At 48.1% G+C, this 13,627-nt stretch overlaps 1 protein-coding gene across 2 annotated transcripts in view; it reads right to left on the bottom strand.

Annotated features, from left to right (window-relative positions):
* NFE2 (nuclear factor, erythroid 2) overlaps positions 1–3,002 on the bottom strand; it is a 7,345-nt gene extending 4,343 nt beyond the window's left edge. The window contains exons 1-2 of one of the 2 annotated variants that reach the window (XM_003790454.1): positions 2,774–3,002; positions 2,107–2,235 (exon numbers count right to left, since the gene is read on the bottom strand). The gene's annotated coding sequence lies outside the window, so the exon portion shown is untranslated. The remainder of the gene's footprint in view (positions 1–2,106; positions 2,236–2,773) is intronic. The other variant, XM_003790453.1, reaches the window with a different exon arrangement.
* Positions 3,003–13,627: the final 10,625 nt, after the last annotated feature.

Raw genomic sequence — 13,627 nt, forward strand, 5'->3', positions numbered from 1 at the left:
CATGGCACTCTACCCAGGGGGATAGCTTGAGGCTCCGTCTCAAAAAAAAAAAAAAAAAAAGAAAAGGAAAGCAGGCTAGAGGTGAAGGAAGAGTATAAAAGGACAGAGGATGGAAGTCATTTAGATGACTTCAAATTGCATGACCTCAGACAACTCACCACAAAGATGGCCTATTTAATATGAAATCCACCCATTGATTTATCACAAAATTAGTGAATTCTACAAATTATCCTTTTGAAAGAGCATTTCTCCTAGTCCCTGTCTCCATCCCCAGAGCTGAGAATTGCTTTGCCTTCCCCAGAGCTGAGAGTTGGTATAGGCTCAGGCCCTTGGCCAGTGGACAGAGTGGGTGGGGTGTTTATGTCTGTCCAGGATGCCATTTCAACACCGGAACCCCACCCTCCTCTACCCAGGTTCTGACGGAAATTGCCCAAAGGCAAAGTGAATGGAGAAGGGGTTTAGGGGCAGGGACAAAACTCTTGCCTCATAGTTCTTCATCCACCCATCCCCCATTTGTCTCTCCTTTATCTTTCCTGATTTAACTTTAAGGTGCAGTGCAAAGATCCTAGGAGGTAGAAGATGGGGTTCTCTGGCCTTTAAGATGTATGACCTTGAGCAAATTGCTTTACTTCAGTCTGTTCCATTCAGTGGAGACAGGACTGGAGAACCTCCTCACTGTGAGAGATAGTAGACTGCATCTAGCTCAGGGAGTCACCACATTCACCTGCATTACATGTAAAAACACAGATTCTTGAAACCTACTCCAGAACTACTGAACTGAACTCATTGGTACAAACACCCAGAGATCTAGGTGCCCGGACCTATGAAATGCAGGTGCCTCAGGGATTCCGGTACAGCAGACCAACCTTACCTTGAGAAATGCTGCACTAGAACTGTATGGATTTAGGGGGAAGAACACAAAGCCAGGAATGAGACCAGCAATTGATCTCTAGGCTGCTTCTAACTCCAATCCTTGACCCAGGAAAGATTGAGCTCCAGATGGTCCCTGTCTCTGACTCTCCCTCTTTCTGGGACAGGAAAATGAGAACATAGAAGGAAAGCAGGGATAAGCAGAAGGTTGGGGGACAAGGATTTGAGGAGAATCCTAGGATCAGCTCCAACCAGCACTCTGGTGCAGTAGCAAGTTTGGGGCAGACTACAGCAGGACCAGGGTATTTTTCTCTAGGAACACTCAAAGATAGGTAGTGGTCTACATACCAGGCATAGGTTCCTCTGGGTCTTAGGAGGTATTTCAGAGGACAGGGGCAGGCAGTGGAATAGATCAGGGAGGAGGGGTGTGATTACAATTAGATGCAATAGAACACAACAGAGGGTACAGAAACTGGGGAGTTACTGGGGAAGTGGGATTCCCTATGTCCCTTTTCTTTTACAATAATATAATGAGAAGCTCCTACTTTACAGTTTAGCTTGCATAGTGAGGTCACACAATGCCTTATTCCCACTGGGTTGAATGTTTCTTTTCTTATTCCCCAACACTGTAGCTCATGTAGAATTGAAGCCCTCTCCAAGGACTAAAATCCATCTTCCTTACTCTTATCCTGATGGTCCTACCTGTCCAGAAAGATTTTATCACAATCCCCCAGTACTCAGAAAATGATATGGAGCTTTATGATTAGGTATATAAGGTGAGAAACATTTGGAGAGGGATTTGGGGGAGAGGAAGGCATTTAGGCTCCACTGCTGTTCTGGGTCTCTCAACTCCCTTGACAAGAGGGAATGATGAGCGAGGTTTGCCTCAGGGTCCCCCTTCAGAGGTTTATTTGACCATTCCACCTCTCTAAGTGTCAGTACAGGCAGCAAAACATGGGTGTGGATTGGTAATAGGCAACCTATTTAGAAATATTAGGGAGAACTCTCAAAGAGGGAGAGATGAGATAGAGAAACAAACAGAATGAAGGAAATGGGGAAGGAGAAAGTGGATCAGAGGAGCTCAGTCCCCTGGGGGCATGCCTAACTCAACTATGTGTGTGAGAACAAGGCAGAGAGGGACAAGTTTCAGCTACCCTGTCACTCCCTTTCCAGACCTCAAACTTCAGTTCTTTAGGACCAATGGCTAGAGAATCTCACCCCCAACAGATCTGATACCTCCACACTTCTCTTCCCCTGCTTCCCAGTGCCCTACTTCCCAAGCAGCCAAGTGCTCAGTCAGAAGGAACTGTGATGGGGTTGGGATGCCTTCCTCTCCCTTCCAGTTCCAGTTGATCCCTACTGCCCCTGGGCCCAGCAAAGAGAAGGGACAATAGGGGGCAATCCGCAGTGTCCACCACCTATCTTGCTGCAATAATTTCTTCTTCAACAATCTCAGAGGTCCAGATATCCAGTGCTTTTAATTCCTTAGCTTCCCCCCAAACCTTCCCAGCTCGCTGGACAAGGGGGTGGAGTAGAATGGGTAGGAGAAATGGTGATCCATATACCTGGGTGTCTACTGGCTCTCCTAGGGCAGACTCCCAGATGAAGGGTTCCTCCTGGCCACTCCTCAGCCCCTTGTGCGCCTCAGGACACTACTGTTCTAGTCCCCATCTACATACAGTCTCCCACTCCAAAGATGCCAGAGCGCTCAAGAAGCCACCTAGCTCTTCATCCAGAGGAGTTCCCAAGGATGTCAGATTCCTAAACCAGGGGCAGTCTGGAAAGGTCTGAGATCGCCTAAGAAGGTCCTGAAAATTGGTTATTTCTCCTTCTCCCTTCTGCCTTCCCAGCCTACCCTTACGATCCCATTGGAATCCACCTGCCCACCCAGCCTTACAGGCACCTGTGGCAGCGTCCCAGCAAGGTGAAGAGATGAGGCTCCGGGTGTTGTCTCTCGGGAGGCTGGGCCTGAGCTGACACCTCTCAGGCGAGGATCCCTGCTACCTCAGAGACTCCACGAGGGGTGTGTCCCGCCCCCGGGCCATTGCTGAGTGCTGAGTGAGGAGGCTGGGGCAGGGAGCCCCAAAGCAGGCAGGCGCACTAATCTCTCTGAGCCTTCGGCCTGAGTTCTCTGTCCTTCCTCCAACTAACCCTCCCCTTTTCCCCAGGCTCTCCTCTCCTCCTGCCCCTTCTGGCCAAGAGAGGAAACTTGAGCCCTGTGTGGTTTCTGCCCACACCCCGCCCCCACCTTGCTCCCGGCCGGCCAGCGGGGGCACACATGGCTCCAAGCCTCTCTCCCAGCCCTCCTTTGCAGCCCAGGAGTCCAGCCAGGTCTGTCTTTCTCCCATGCCTCTGATGAATTCCAACCTGATGGTCCACTCAAAAATGACCTCTAAACGTTATGCAGGTTATAACCTCCTTCTTCTCTCCCGCTGGCTGTCTTAGGGCCAGGGGAAACTGAGTCATAGAAAAGTGGAGGACAGCTCTAGCCTTCCAGCTGTTTAGGCAGGTGGGAAGTTAGGGCTCAGGCTTCTTCATTTCAGCAAAAACTATGCCCTGGGAACAGGGTGGGGAAGCTATTTTGAGGAGGAGGGGCAGCTGGCTGCTTTGATGTGTCCTTTCACCTGTAGATGTCTCCCCACCCGCCTTGGGCCTCAGATGTCCTAGGACAAAGGCCTCTTTCTTGGCCAGCTTTTTTGTCAGTGTGTGAGGGGAGATAGGTTGGGGGCTGCCCAACAGGGATATTATTCAGCTCTCTTAAAGAGGACACTGGGTGCCCTCTGTCCATATACCATTGCCACATATACCTAGGACAGGCCAGAACATGTGTGTAGGATATCAGGTACCCTCAGAAGTCCCTCATTCATCCTTTTGCCTCAGTGAGTGTGGTGGCTTACACCTGTAATTGCAGCAGCTGGGAGACTAAAGACAGGAGGACAGCTTGAGGCCAAGAGTTTGAGACTAGCCTGGGCAACATAGTGAGACCTCTATCGCTAAAAAAATGTAAAAAAATTAGGCAGCCATGATGGTGTATACCTAGCTACTAGGAAGGCCTGAGGCAGGAAGACTGCTTGAGTCCCTGCACGCCAGCCTGGGTGACAAAGCAAGACCTAATCTCAAAAAATAAAAATAGGCTCGGCGCCTGTGGCTCAAGCGGCTAAGGTGCCAGCCACATACACCTAAGCTGGTGGGTTTGAATCCAGCCCAGGCCCGCCAAACAACAATGATGTCTGCAACCAAAAAAAAAAAAAAAAAGCTGGGCGTTGTGGTGGGGGCCTGTAGTCCCAGCTACTTGGGAGGCAGAGGCAGGAGACTCTCTTGAGCCTGGCGTTGGAGGTTGCTGTGAACTGTGACGCCACAGCACTCTACCCAGGGTGACAGCTTGAGGCTCTGTCTCAAAAAAAAAAATAAATAAATAATAAAAATAAAAAAAGAGAGGGAAAGAAGAAAAAAAGAGTCTTCCTTCTAGCTTTTAGTGGCTTTCAGTTCTAAGGAAAGCTCTTCATAAGTTTGGCTTATTAACCTTACAAAGCAGCTTACATTTTTTTTCACTATTTTTTCTTCATAAAGTGTTTGACTTAAATTAGAAACATTTGATGACTGGGGAAACAGACAGGTGTCACCACAGAGGAAGGCTGGCATTCAGCCAGCATGATCTAATAGGATTGTGTTCACTGCTAAAATAATGGAAAATGTTCTGTTCTAGTTGATAAAGAGTAGCTTCAAGTATCCCCCACTACTGCACTGCTCCCTAGGCCACCCCATGTCTCCCCTCAGATCCCCCCAGCCCAGCAACACAACCATGCAAGTGAAAAGGCAGTCCTCATAGCACAGGAGGCGCCTCTGTCACCTGCATGTGCTGGAATGGATCAATGCCAATGCCAACCCCTGGTTACATGCTTTGAATTCCACCCCCATCCCAGTAGGTCATGATTGTGCATGCATGATCTATGTAGGCCAGGAGGCAATCCGATGACCTCACTGCATGTTACATGTGAGTTCAGAATGTCTTGTTGACCTCGGCGTGAATCTGGGTCACATACGTGGGATTTTAGGTATAGCTCACTCACTTGCATACTTATTTGGGCCCCTCCAAAGGGATGAGTGGTGATGCCAGTCATACTTGTAGCTGATTATATAATGATATCAGGTTACAGATAATCAACAAACATTTATTGAATAAGAATTACCAGTTCAAGGCACTGTGGTATTACAGATGTAGCTATGGCAAATATTTATTGAGTGTTTTCTATGTTTTACTCCAAAGGTGAGTAAGACATAGTCTGTGTCCTCAATCACATTCCAGTTGAAAAATCACATTAATAGGCTCGGCGCCTATAGCTCAACCGGCTAAGGCGCCAGCCACGTACACCTAAGGTGGCGGGTTCGAATCCCCAGCCCGGACCCGCCAAACAACAATGATGGCTGCAACCAAAAAATAGCCGGGCGTTGTGGCGGGCGCCTGTGGTCCCAGCTACTTGGGAGGCGGAGGCAGGAGACTCGCTTGAGCCCAGGAGTTGGAGGTTGCTGTGAGCTGTAATGCCATGGCACTCTGCCCAGGGGGACAGCTTGAGGCTCTGTCTCAAAAAAAAAAAAAAAAAAAAAGAAAAATCACATTAATAAAAGTCTATATAAAGTGCTATGGGGGCAGCGCCTGTGGCTCAAAAGGGTAGGGAGCTGGCCCCATATGCTGGAGGTGGTGGGTTCAAACCCAACCCCGGCCAATAAATAAATAAATAAATAAAGTGCTATGGAGCAGGAGAGGGAATAAGTTCTGACTAGTAAAAGTCAAGGAAGGCCTTATAGAGGAGGTGATAATTAAGCTAGGCTGTCGAGAATGACTGGGAATTCCCCAAGCAGAGAAGGAAAAAGTGTATTCCTAGCAAAGACATGGAAGGCACAGAGGCATAAGGTACAGAGTAATATTTTCGGTTCGCTAAGGTTGTGTCTGAGGTGGAAAGCAGTAGAAGATAAACCTAGAAAATTTGACTGGGGCTAGATAAAGTAAAGTGTCTTAAAAGTGAAGCAAGTGACAATGTATTTTATTCTGTAAGGAAGAGGGAGTCTAAGAAGTGTTTGAGGTCATTTGTTACTTTTTGGGAGGACAGACATGGTCACATAGTGTGAGCCAAGTAAGGAGACAGCCTACATTTAAGTGACTGGCTAGGGCAGAGATGTCTCTCCCACTTCACCCTCACTCCTCTCCCATAGGAAGAGAACTTTACTTGGTTCCCAGGTCCTGTCCTGCCTCCAGAGCCTCCTTTAAAGCCCTTCAGGGGAAGGCTGAAAGAGATAGTTAGTCCCTTCCTCTCCTCTCCTATTCCTGAAGTCCAGGGTCAACATCTTTCTACCTAAGTCTCCTTTGCTTGATTTATCAATTTCAGGGCATAGAAGTGCCAGCCTAAAGGGATTGGACAGTGCCTGTGGCTTGGCAGGGCAGGATGCCTAAGATTTTTCTATCTCCAAGATTCTCCCACTGCAACAAAGGTAACAGAGACAGAACACAGAGAAAAACATGGCCACACATCTTTACTATTTCATCATTCTCCACCCCATGCTTCTCACTCACCCCCAAAAAGTTGACTTGCTGTCATACCTGATCAACCCCCCCAACCCTCCATAACGTGTATGTACACCACTACCACCACCAGCAGGTCAAGCCACAAGCAATGTTGCCAAACACCCCACGGGGTTATGCAACCAGCTTCCCGAGAAGGGCGGAGTGGGTAGAGGTGGAACCAGGGGAGGGCCATGGGTCCCAAGGGAGCTGGCTGCCTGGCCTGCTTGACTGCTGGTCTGACCGCAGTGGCCTCAGAGGGTGGGGGAGGGCTGGCCCTTTATCAGTGCCCTGCAGGGTTGCACCCGACACCCCCTGGCTTCCTCTCTCAACAGACGGAAGGGGAGGCAGCCACAGGGGGCAAGGGGAGGGCTGGGCGTTATCCTAGGCAGCAGAGCCAGGCGGTTACCCCGATGGTGGAGGAACATGGTGGAGGGGGGTGTCTGGGACCAGGGAATAATGAGGCCTCTAGTGATGGGATGGTATAAACTGGGGTCCAGCTAGTAGACCAGATCTCCTGAGCCATCCACTCATTTTTCCTTATGTCCCAGTTTGGGTTAGGATTAAAAAAAAAAGGCTCTGAGGAGTTTACTTTCCTTAAATGAGAATTTTTAGAGGATTGACCCAGACTTAAAAGAGATACTGAGCCCCACTCTCAGGCCAAAAGAGTTTGGGGCTTTCAAGGAAACTAGGTAGAACTAAGGTTCTCAGACCCTGACATCTAAGAGTTATGCCCCGCTAGCAGAGTCCAGCCCTGATACCAAAATGGATGAAGGCTGATAGATGAGCCTAGAATAGCTCAGAAGAAATAACTCCTGGGGCTTAATTCTAAATCTAGAAAGAAAAGTAGGTTTCATGGTACCAGATCTTGAATCTTAAGACTTCAGTGTAGAGTAAGGTATAATGGTATGCACCAGTAGTCCCAGTTCTTGGGAAGCTGAGGTGGGAGGATCAGCCCAGGAGTTTGAGGCCAACCTGGGCAACTTGGTGAGACCCTATCTCTAAGAAAAAAAAAAAAAAGACTTGAACTTGGGACCTGGAATTTATTGGCTATGTGGCCTTGGGCAACCCAATTTTTTTGAGCTTTATTTCCTCATCTAAAAAAATGGAGATAATGATGATAATACTCACTTAGTGGAATTGTTGGGAAGGTGAAATGGGATCAATACAAAACTAACTGTTACTATTAAGAGATGAAAGCGGCTTGGCGCCTGTGGCTCAAGCGGCTAAGGCGCCAGCCATGTACACCTAAGGTGGCAGGTTCAAATCCCCAGCCCGGGCCCGCCAAACAACGATGGCTGCAACCAAAAAAAAAACAAAAAAAATGGCCAGGCGTTGTGGCGGGCGCCTGTGGTCCCAGCTACTTGGGAGGCTGAGGCAGGAGACTCGCTTGAGCCCAGGAGTTGGAGGTTGCTGTGAGCATGATGCCATGGCACTCTACCCAGGGGGACAGCTTGAGGCTCCATCTCAAAAAAAAAAAAAAAAAAAAAGATGAAAGCTCAGAAACCTGGAGGCCACAGTGCCTCAGGGACTTGAGGAACTGAGAACATCCTATCTGGATACCAGGCTTTGGTATAGAGATGCTTGGGACAAAACTGGAGCCAGTAGGCAGCCTGATTCTGGGAGAGAGCCAAGGCTAGGATACACCGGTGGTGGTGGGGAGAGGCAGTGGCTAGACTTCCAGGAACTAGCACTCAGACCATGGGTCTCCATCCCAGCATTAATGGGCAGGGCTAATTCTAGCCACATAGTGGGCTCAATGCCAGCCTTATGGGGTTCAGTCACCTTCCAGGAACCCCAGAACCTCCACCCCACCGCACACTGTTGCAATCCTCTGCAGTGGGCGGAGCTGCCTAGGAAGTCCCACTCTCTGCTCTGTGGAGGAGGGAAGGCCAAATGCTACGTACTTACCCCCTTTCACAGAAATCCTTTCTTTTTTTTTTTTTGAGACAGAGCCTCAAGCTATCCCCCTGGGTAGAGTGCCACGGCATCACAGCTCACAGCAACCTCCAACTCCTGGGCTCAAGCAAGTCTCCTGCCTCAGCCTCCCAAGTAGCTGGGACTACAGGCGCCCGCCACAACGCCTGGCCATTTTTTGGTTGCAGCCATCATTGTTGTTTGGCGGGCCTGGGCTGGGGATTCGAACCCGCCACCTTAGGTGTATGTGGCTGGCGCCTTAGCCGCTTGAGCCACAGGCACCAAGCCTCACAGAAATCCTTTCATCCCAGCCTCTCATCCTTGTTCCTGCTGCTTCCCTCCACCTGCAATGTACTCTTTGGCCTTTTCTACCAATCTGAGGCAGTATGGAATAGAACAGCGATCTGGGTTTGAGTCTCAGCTCAGCACCCAGCAATGTAGACTTGAGCAAATTATCTAACTTCTCTGAACCTCAGTTTCGCTTCGGTAAATGGGGAGAAGAGAGCTTCTATCACAGGTTGGGTGAGAGATCAGATGAGGCAATGTCCCTACAGTACATTGACAGAAAGTGCATTAATGTTGCTTCTCTTCTTCTGTTCTACTCTCCAAGGCCCACACAGTTCAAGCTCTAGCTCTTCCAGGCTTTTTCTGGTTCCTTTAACCCATATACATATTCCTCTTTTCTAACTCCTGCCGTTATATGCACCATCAAGCTAATAACCTCATTGAAATATTTTATTTTCTATTAGAGGTATACGATTTTGTGTTTTATTATATCATTCTATAATAGTGATGATATAAACTGTATTATATAAGAACTTGCCTCAGAAACCATAGTATCATGGTTAAGAGGATAAGTTCCAGAGTCAGAAATGCCTACACTCAAACCTTGGCTCTGACATGTACTTTGAGATCACAGGTACATTTTTTTTTTTCCAGAGGCAGGGTCTTATTATGTTGCCTAGGCAGGTCTCCAACTTCCAGGCTCAAATGATCCTCTCACCTCAGCCTCCCAAGTAGCTGTGACTACAGGTTTGTACCACCTCAAGGGCTCTCAGGCAAATTATTAGTATTTTATAACCTAATTTTGCCCATGTGTAATTTGGGGACAATAGCAATATTTATTTTAAATGAGTTAAAAAATGAATATGGGCTTGGCGCCTGTGGCTCAAGCGGCTAAGGCGCCAGCCATATACACCTAAGGTGGTGGGTTCGAATCCCTAGCCCGGGCCCGCCAAACAACAATGATGGCTGCAACCAAAAAAATGGCCAGGCGTTGTGGCAGGTGCCTGTGGTCCCAGCTACTTGGGAGGCTGAGACAGGAGACTCGCTTGAGCCCAGGAGTTGGAGGTTGCTGTGAGCTGTGATGTCATGGCACTCTACCCAGGGGGATAGCTTGAAGCTCCGTCTCAAAAAATAAATAAATAAAAAATAAAAAATAAAAATAAAAATAAAAAATGAATATGTATGTTTAATTCAGTGATTCATTGCCTGGGATATAGAAACTACTATTAAATGGTCCATATATGGGCTCGGCGTCTGTAGCTCAGCAGCTACAGTGCCAACCACATGCACCAGAGCTGGCAAGTTTGAATCCAGCCTGGGCCTGCCAAACAACAATGACAACTGCAGCTAAAAAATAGCTGGGTGTTGTGGGAGGCGACTGTAGTCTCAGCTACTTGGGAGGCAGAGGCAAGAGAATCGCTTAAGCCCAAGAGTTGGAGGTTGCTGTGAGCTGTGATGCCACAGCACTCTACCAAGTAAAAGTAGCGAGACAGTGAGACTGTCTCAAAAAAGAAAAAAGGGCTCAGCGCCTGTGGCTTGAGTGGCTAAGGCGCCAGCCACATACACCTAAGGTGGCGGGTTTGAATCCCTAGCCCAGGCCCGCCAAACAACAATGATGGCTGCAACCAAAAAATGGCCAGGCGTTGTGGCGGGCGCCTGTAGTCCCAGCTACTTGGGAGGCTGAGGCAGGAGACCTGCTTGAGCCCAGGAGTTGGAGGTTGCTGTGAGCTGTGATGCCATGGCACTCTACCCAGGGGGATAGCTTGAGGCTCCGTCTAAAAAAAAAAAGGTCCATATATGGTATACATAATGATTATTAAATTATTAAATAAATATAAAATATATTATTATTACCATGTTAAATTATTATTAACTAATAAAGAAACATTTTTTTTGAGACAAAGTCTCAAGCTGTCACCCTGGGTAGAGTGCCATGGTGTCATAGCTCCCAGCAACCTGCAACTCAGGCTTAAGTGATCCTCTTGCCTCAGTTTTTCTATTTTTAGTAGAAACGGGGTCTCATTTTTGCTCAGGCTAGTATCAGACTCCTGAGCTCAAGAAGTCCACCTGCTTTCGCCTCCCAGAGTGCTAGGATTACAGATGTGAGCTGCCACACCTGGCCTAGATAAACTTTTTTTTTTTTTTTAATTGAGACAGAGTCTTACTTTGTCAGCCTCGGTAAAGAGACATGGTGTTGGCTCGGTGTCTGTGGCTCAAGCGACTAAGGTGCTAGCCACATACACCTAAGGTGGTGGGTTCGAATCCAGCCTGGCCCCACCAAACAACAATGTTGGCTGCAACCAAAAAATAGCTGGGCGTTGTGGTGGGTGCCTGTGGTCCCAGCTACTTGGGAGGCCAAGGCAGGAGACTCACTTGAGCCCAGGAGTTGGAGGTTGCTGTGAGCCATAGCAACTCTACCCAGGATGACACCCTGAGGCTCTGTCTCAAAAAAAAAGAACCATGGTGTCATAGCTCACAGCAACCTCAAACTCTTGGGCTCAAGTGATTCTCTTGCCTTGGCCTCCTGAGTAGATGGGACTACAGGTCCCCCCCACACACACAATGCATGGCTATTTGTTTTTGGTTTTAGCAGGCCTGGGCAGGGTTTGAACCCACCAGTCTCCGTGCATGTGGCCGGTGCCCTAACCACTGAGCTACAGATGCCCAGCCCTAGATAAACTTCTTATTGAGAAGGATTTTATTTTATGCTTTGTCTTTTTTATATATATGCCCCAAGGTAGCTAGTTCAGAGTAGAAAATACAGTTATTCATGTACTAAATTGCTAAATTCAGGGGATACCAAGATAGTATAGGTGTGGTCCTTGCCTTTGGGCGATTATAGTCTAATGGAGCACACACATGTATAAACAAATAAATAGATGTAGCTAGTGATGTGCATAAATAAAGTTCTTTGGGAACAAAGACAAAAGGGCAGCTGGCTACTTGGGAGGGCCTGGGCAATATATTGAGACCCCTTCTAGTTTCTTCTATTTTCTTAAATTTATTTTTATTTTCTTTCTTTTTTTGATACAGAGTCTGACTTTGTCACCCTCGGTGGAGTGCTGTGGCATCACAGCTCACAGCAACCTCCAACTCCTGGGCTTAGGTGATTCTCTTGCCTCAGCCTCCAGAGTAGCTGGGACTATAGGCGCCTACCACAATGCCTGGCTATTTTTTTGTTGCAGTTTGGCTAGGGCCGGGTTTGAACCCACCACCCTCAGTTTATGGGGCAGGCACCCTCCCCACTGAGCCACAGGTGCTGCCCTATTGTAGTTGTTATTGTAGTTTGGCAGGCCCAAGCTGAGTTCGAGCCCACCAGCCCTGGTGTATGTGGCTGGCGCCCTAGCTGCTGAGCTACAGGTGCTGAGCCTAAACTAGTCTTAAAGAATTGAATGATTTGAATTTTCTAGGAAAAAAAAGGGGGAGACATTAAGGGCAGAAGAAACCATACATGTAAATGCACCGCTGTTGGGAGTAAGTCTATAAAGGTATGATCAATTACAGTGCATAAGAGCCCCAGGGTTATAAAAGGAGGTTTGGGTGGACTGAGTTGGGTGGAGAAGTTTCTCAGGTTCCTGAGATGGTGGTGTAGGTCACAGTGACCAGTGCTAAGGGCCCACTCCCTGACACACGAGTCTAGTTGCCTGTCAAAGTTCTCAGCTATCCCTCTTCCTCCAAATACCCTAGTACAGGGTAGGCTGACTTACGCTGGTAAACTCAGAGGGCTTTCCTGACATATTCCCAGGCTTGTGAGTGGAAATATCTTGATCGAAAGTAACAAGGAGAGGGATTCCTGGGGCTCCGTTCCCTATAGTGATCAGAGGCCCCTTTGGTTCCCCAAGTCTCACATTTAACACATTGAAACACAGGAGGAGAGGCCATCTCATTGTCTCAGTATCTCTGGGTCCCTCCCCAAATTCTCCGGTATTTAAAGCTCTTCCCAGGTAGACTATTTCCACAGCAGGGCCTCATACTCTCCCTGTTGGTAATTTTCTTTATCTGCCTTCTTTGTGGCTGCAGCTGAAACCATGCTCAGAACCTGGTTGCCACTACGTCTGGCCATGTTTTCCCCCAGAGAGATCACTTGCCAGAAAATGAGGTACCCACAAGGAGGAAGGTGTAGGGCTCCTAGCTTCCTCTCCCAGCAACAATCAACTTTCTTTTTCCAGAATGAAGGGACACATATTAAGGATTAGTGGACCATCAGCTGAATCACCCAGACAGGTCACAAAAGTAAACTTTATTGCTCTTTTCTTTCTGGTGGAAGGAGTGATAGAAAAAAGAAATAAAAAGGGCCGGGTGTGATGGCTCACACCTGTAATCCTAGCAATCTGGGAGGCTGAGGCGGGTGGCTCACCTGAGCTGACAAGTTTGAGGCCAGCCTGAGCAAGAGTAAGACATCCCCCCCCCTCTAAAAATAGCCAGGCTGGGTGGCGCCTGTGGCTCAGCGAGTAGGGTGCTGGCCCCATATACCGAGGGTGGCAGGTTTAAACCTGGCTCCAGCCAAACTGCAACCAAAAAAAATAGCCAGGCATTGTGGTGGGCGCCTGTAGTCCCAGCTACTCTGGAGGCTAAGGCAAGAGAATCACCTAAGCCCAAGAACGGGTGGTTGCTGTGGTGCTACGGCACTCTACTGAGGGCAGCAAAGTGAGAATCTGTCTCTAAAAAAAACAAAACTTAAAAATAGCTGGGCATTGTGGCAGGCCCCTATAGTCCCAGCTACTTTGGAGGCTGAGACAAGAGAATCTCTTGAGCCCAAGAGTTTGAGGTTTCTGTGAGCTATGATGCCACAGCACCCTACCAAGGGTGATAAAGTGAGACTCTGTCTCAAAATAATAATAATAATGAGGAAAAACCAAAGAATGGAAAAGGAGAGGAAAAACTGGAGCAATTCAATTCAGAGAAGATCCTGTGAAATGTTCATTTTGAGTGTCTCAGCTTCTTTTTTTTTTTCTTTGAGACAGAGCCTCAAGCTGTCCCCCTGGGTAGAGTGCTGTG

Source organism: Otolemur garnettii, unplaced genomic scaffold (assembly GCF_000181295.1).
Source record: "Otolemur garnettii isolate 467f Iridium unplaced genomic scaffold, OtoGar3 scaffold00043, whole genome shotgun sequence".
NCBI classification, from domain to species: Eukaryota; Metazoa; Chordata; class Mammalia; order Primates; family Galagidae; genus Otolemur; species Otolemur garnettii.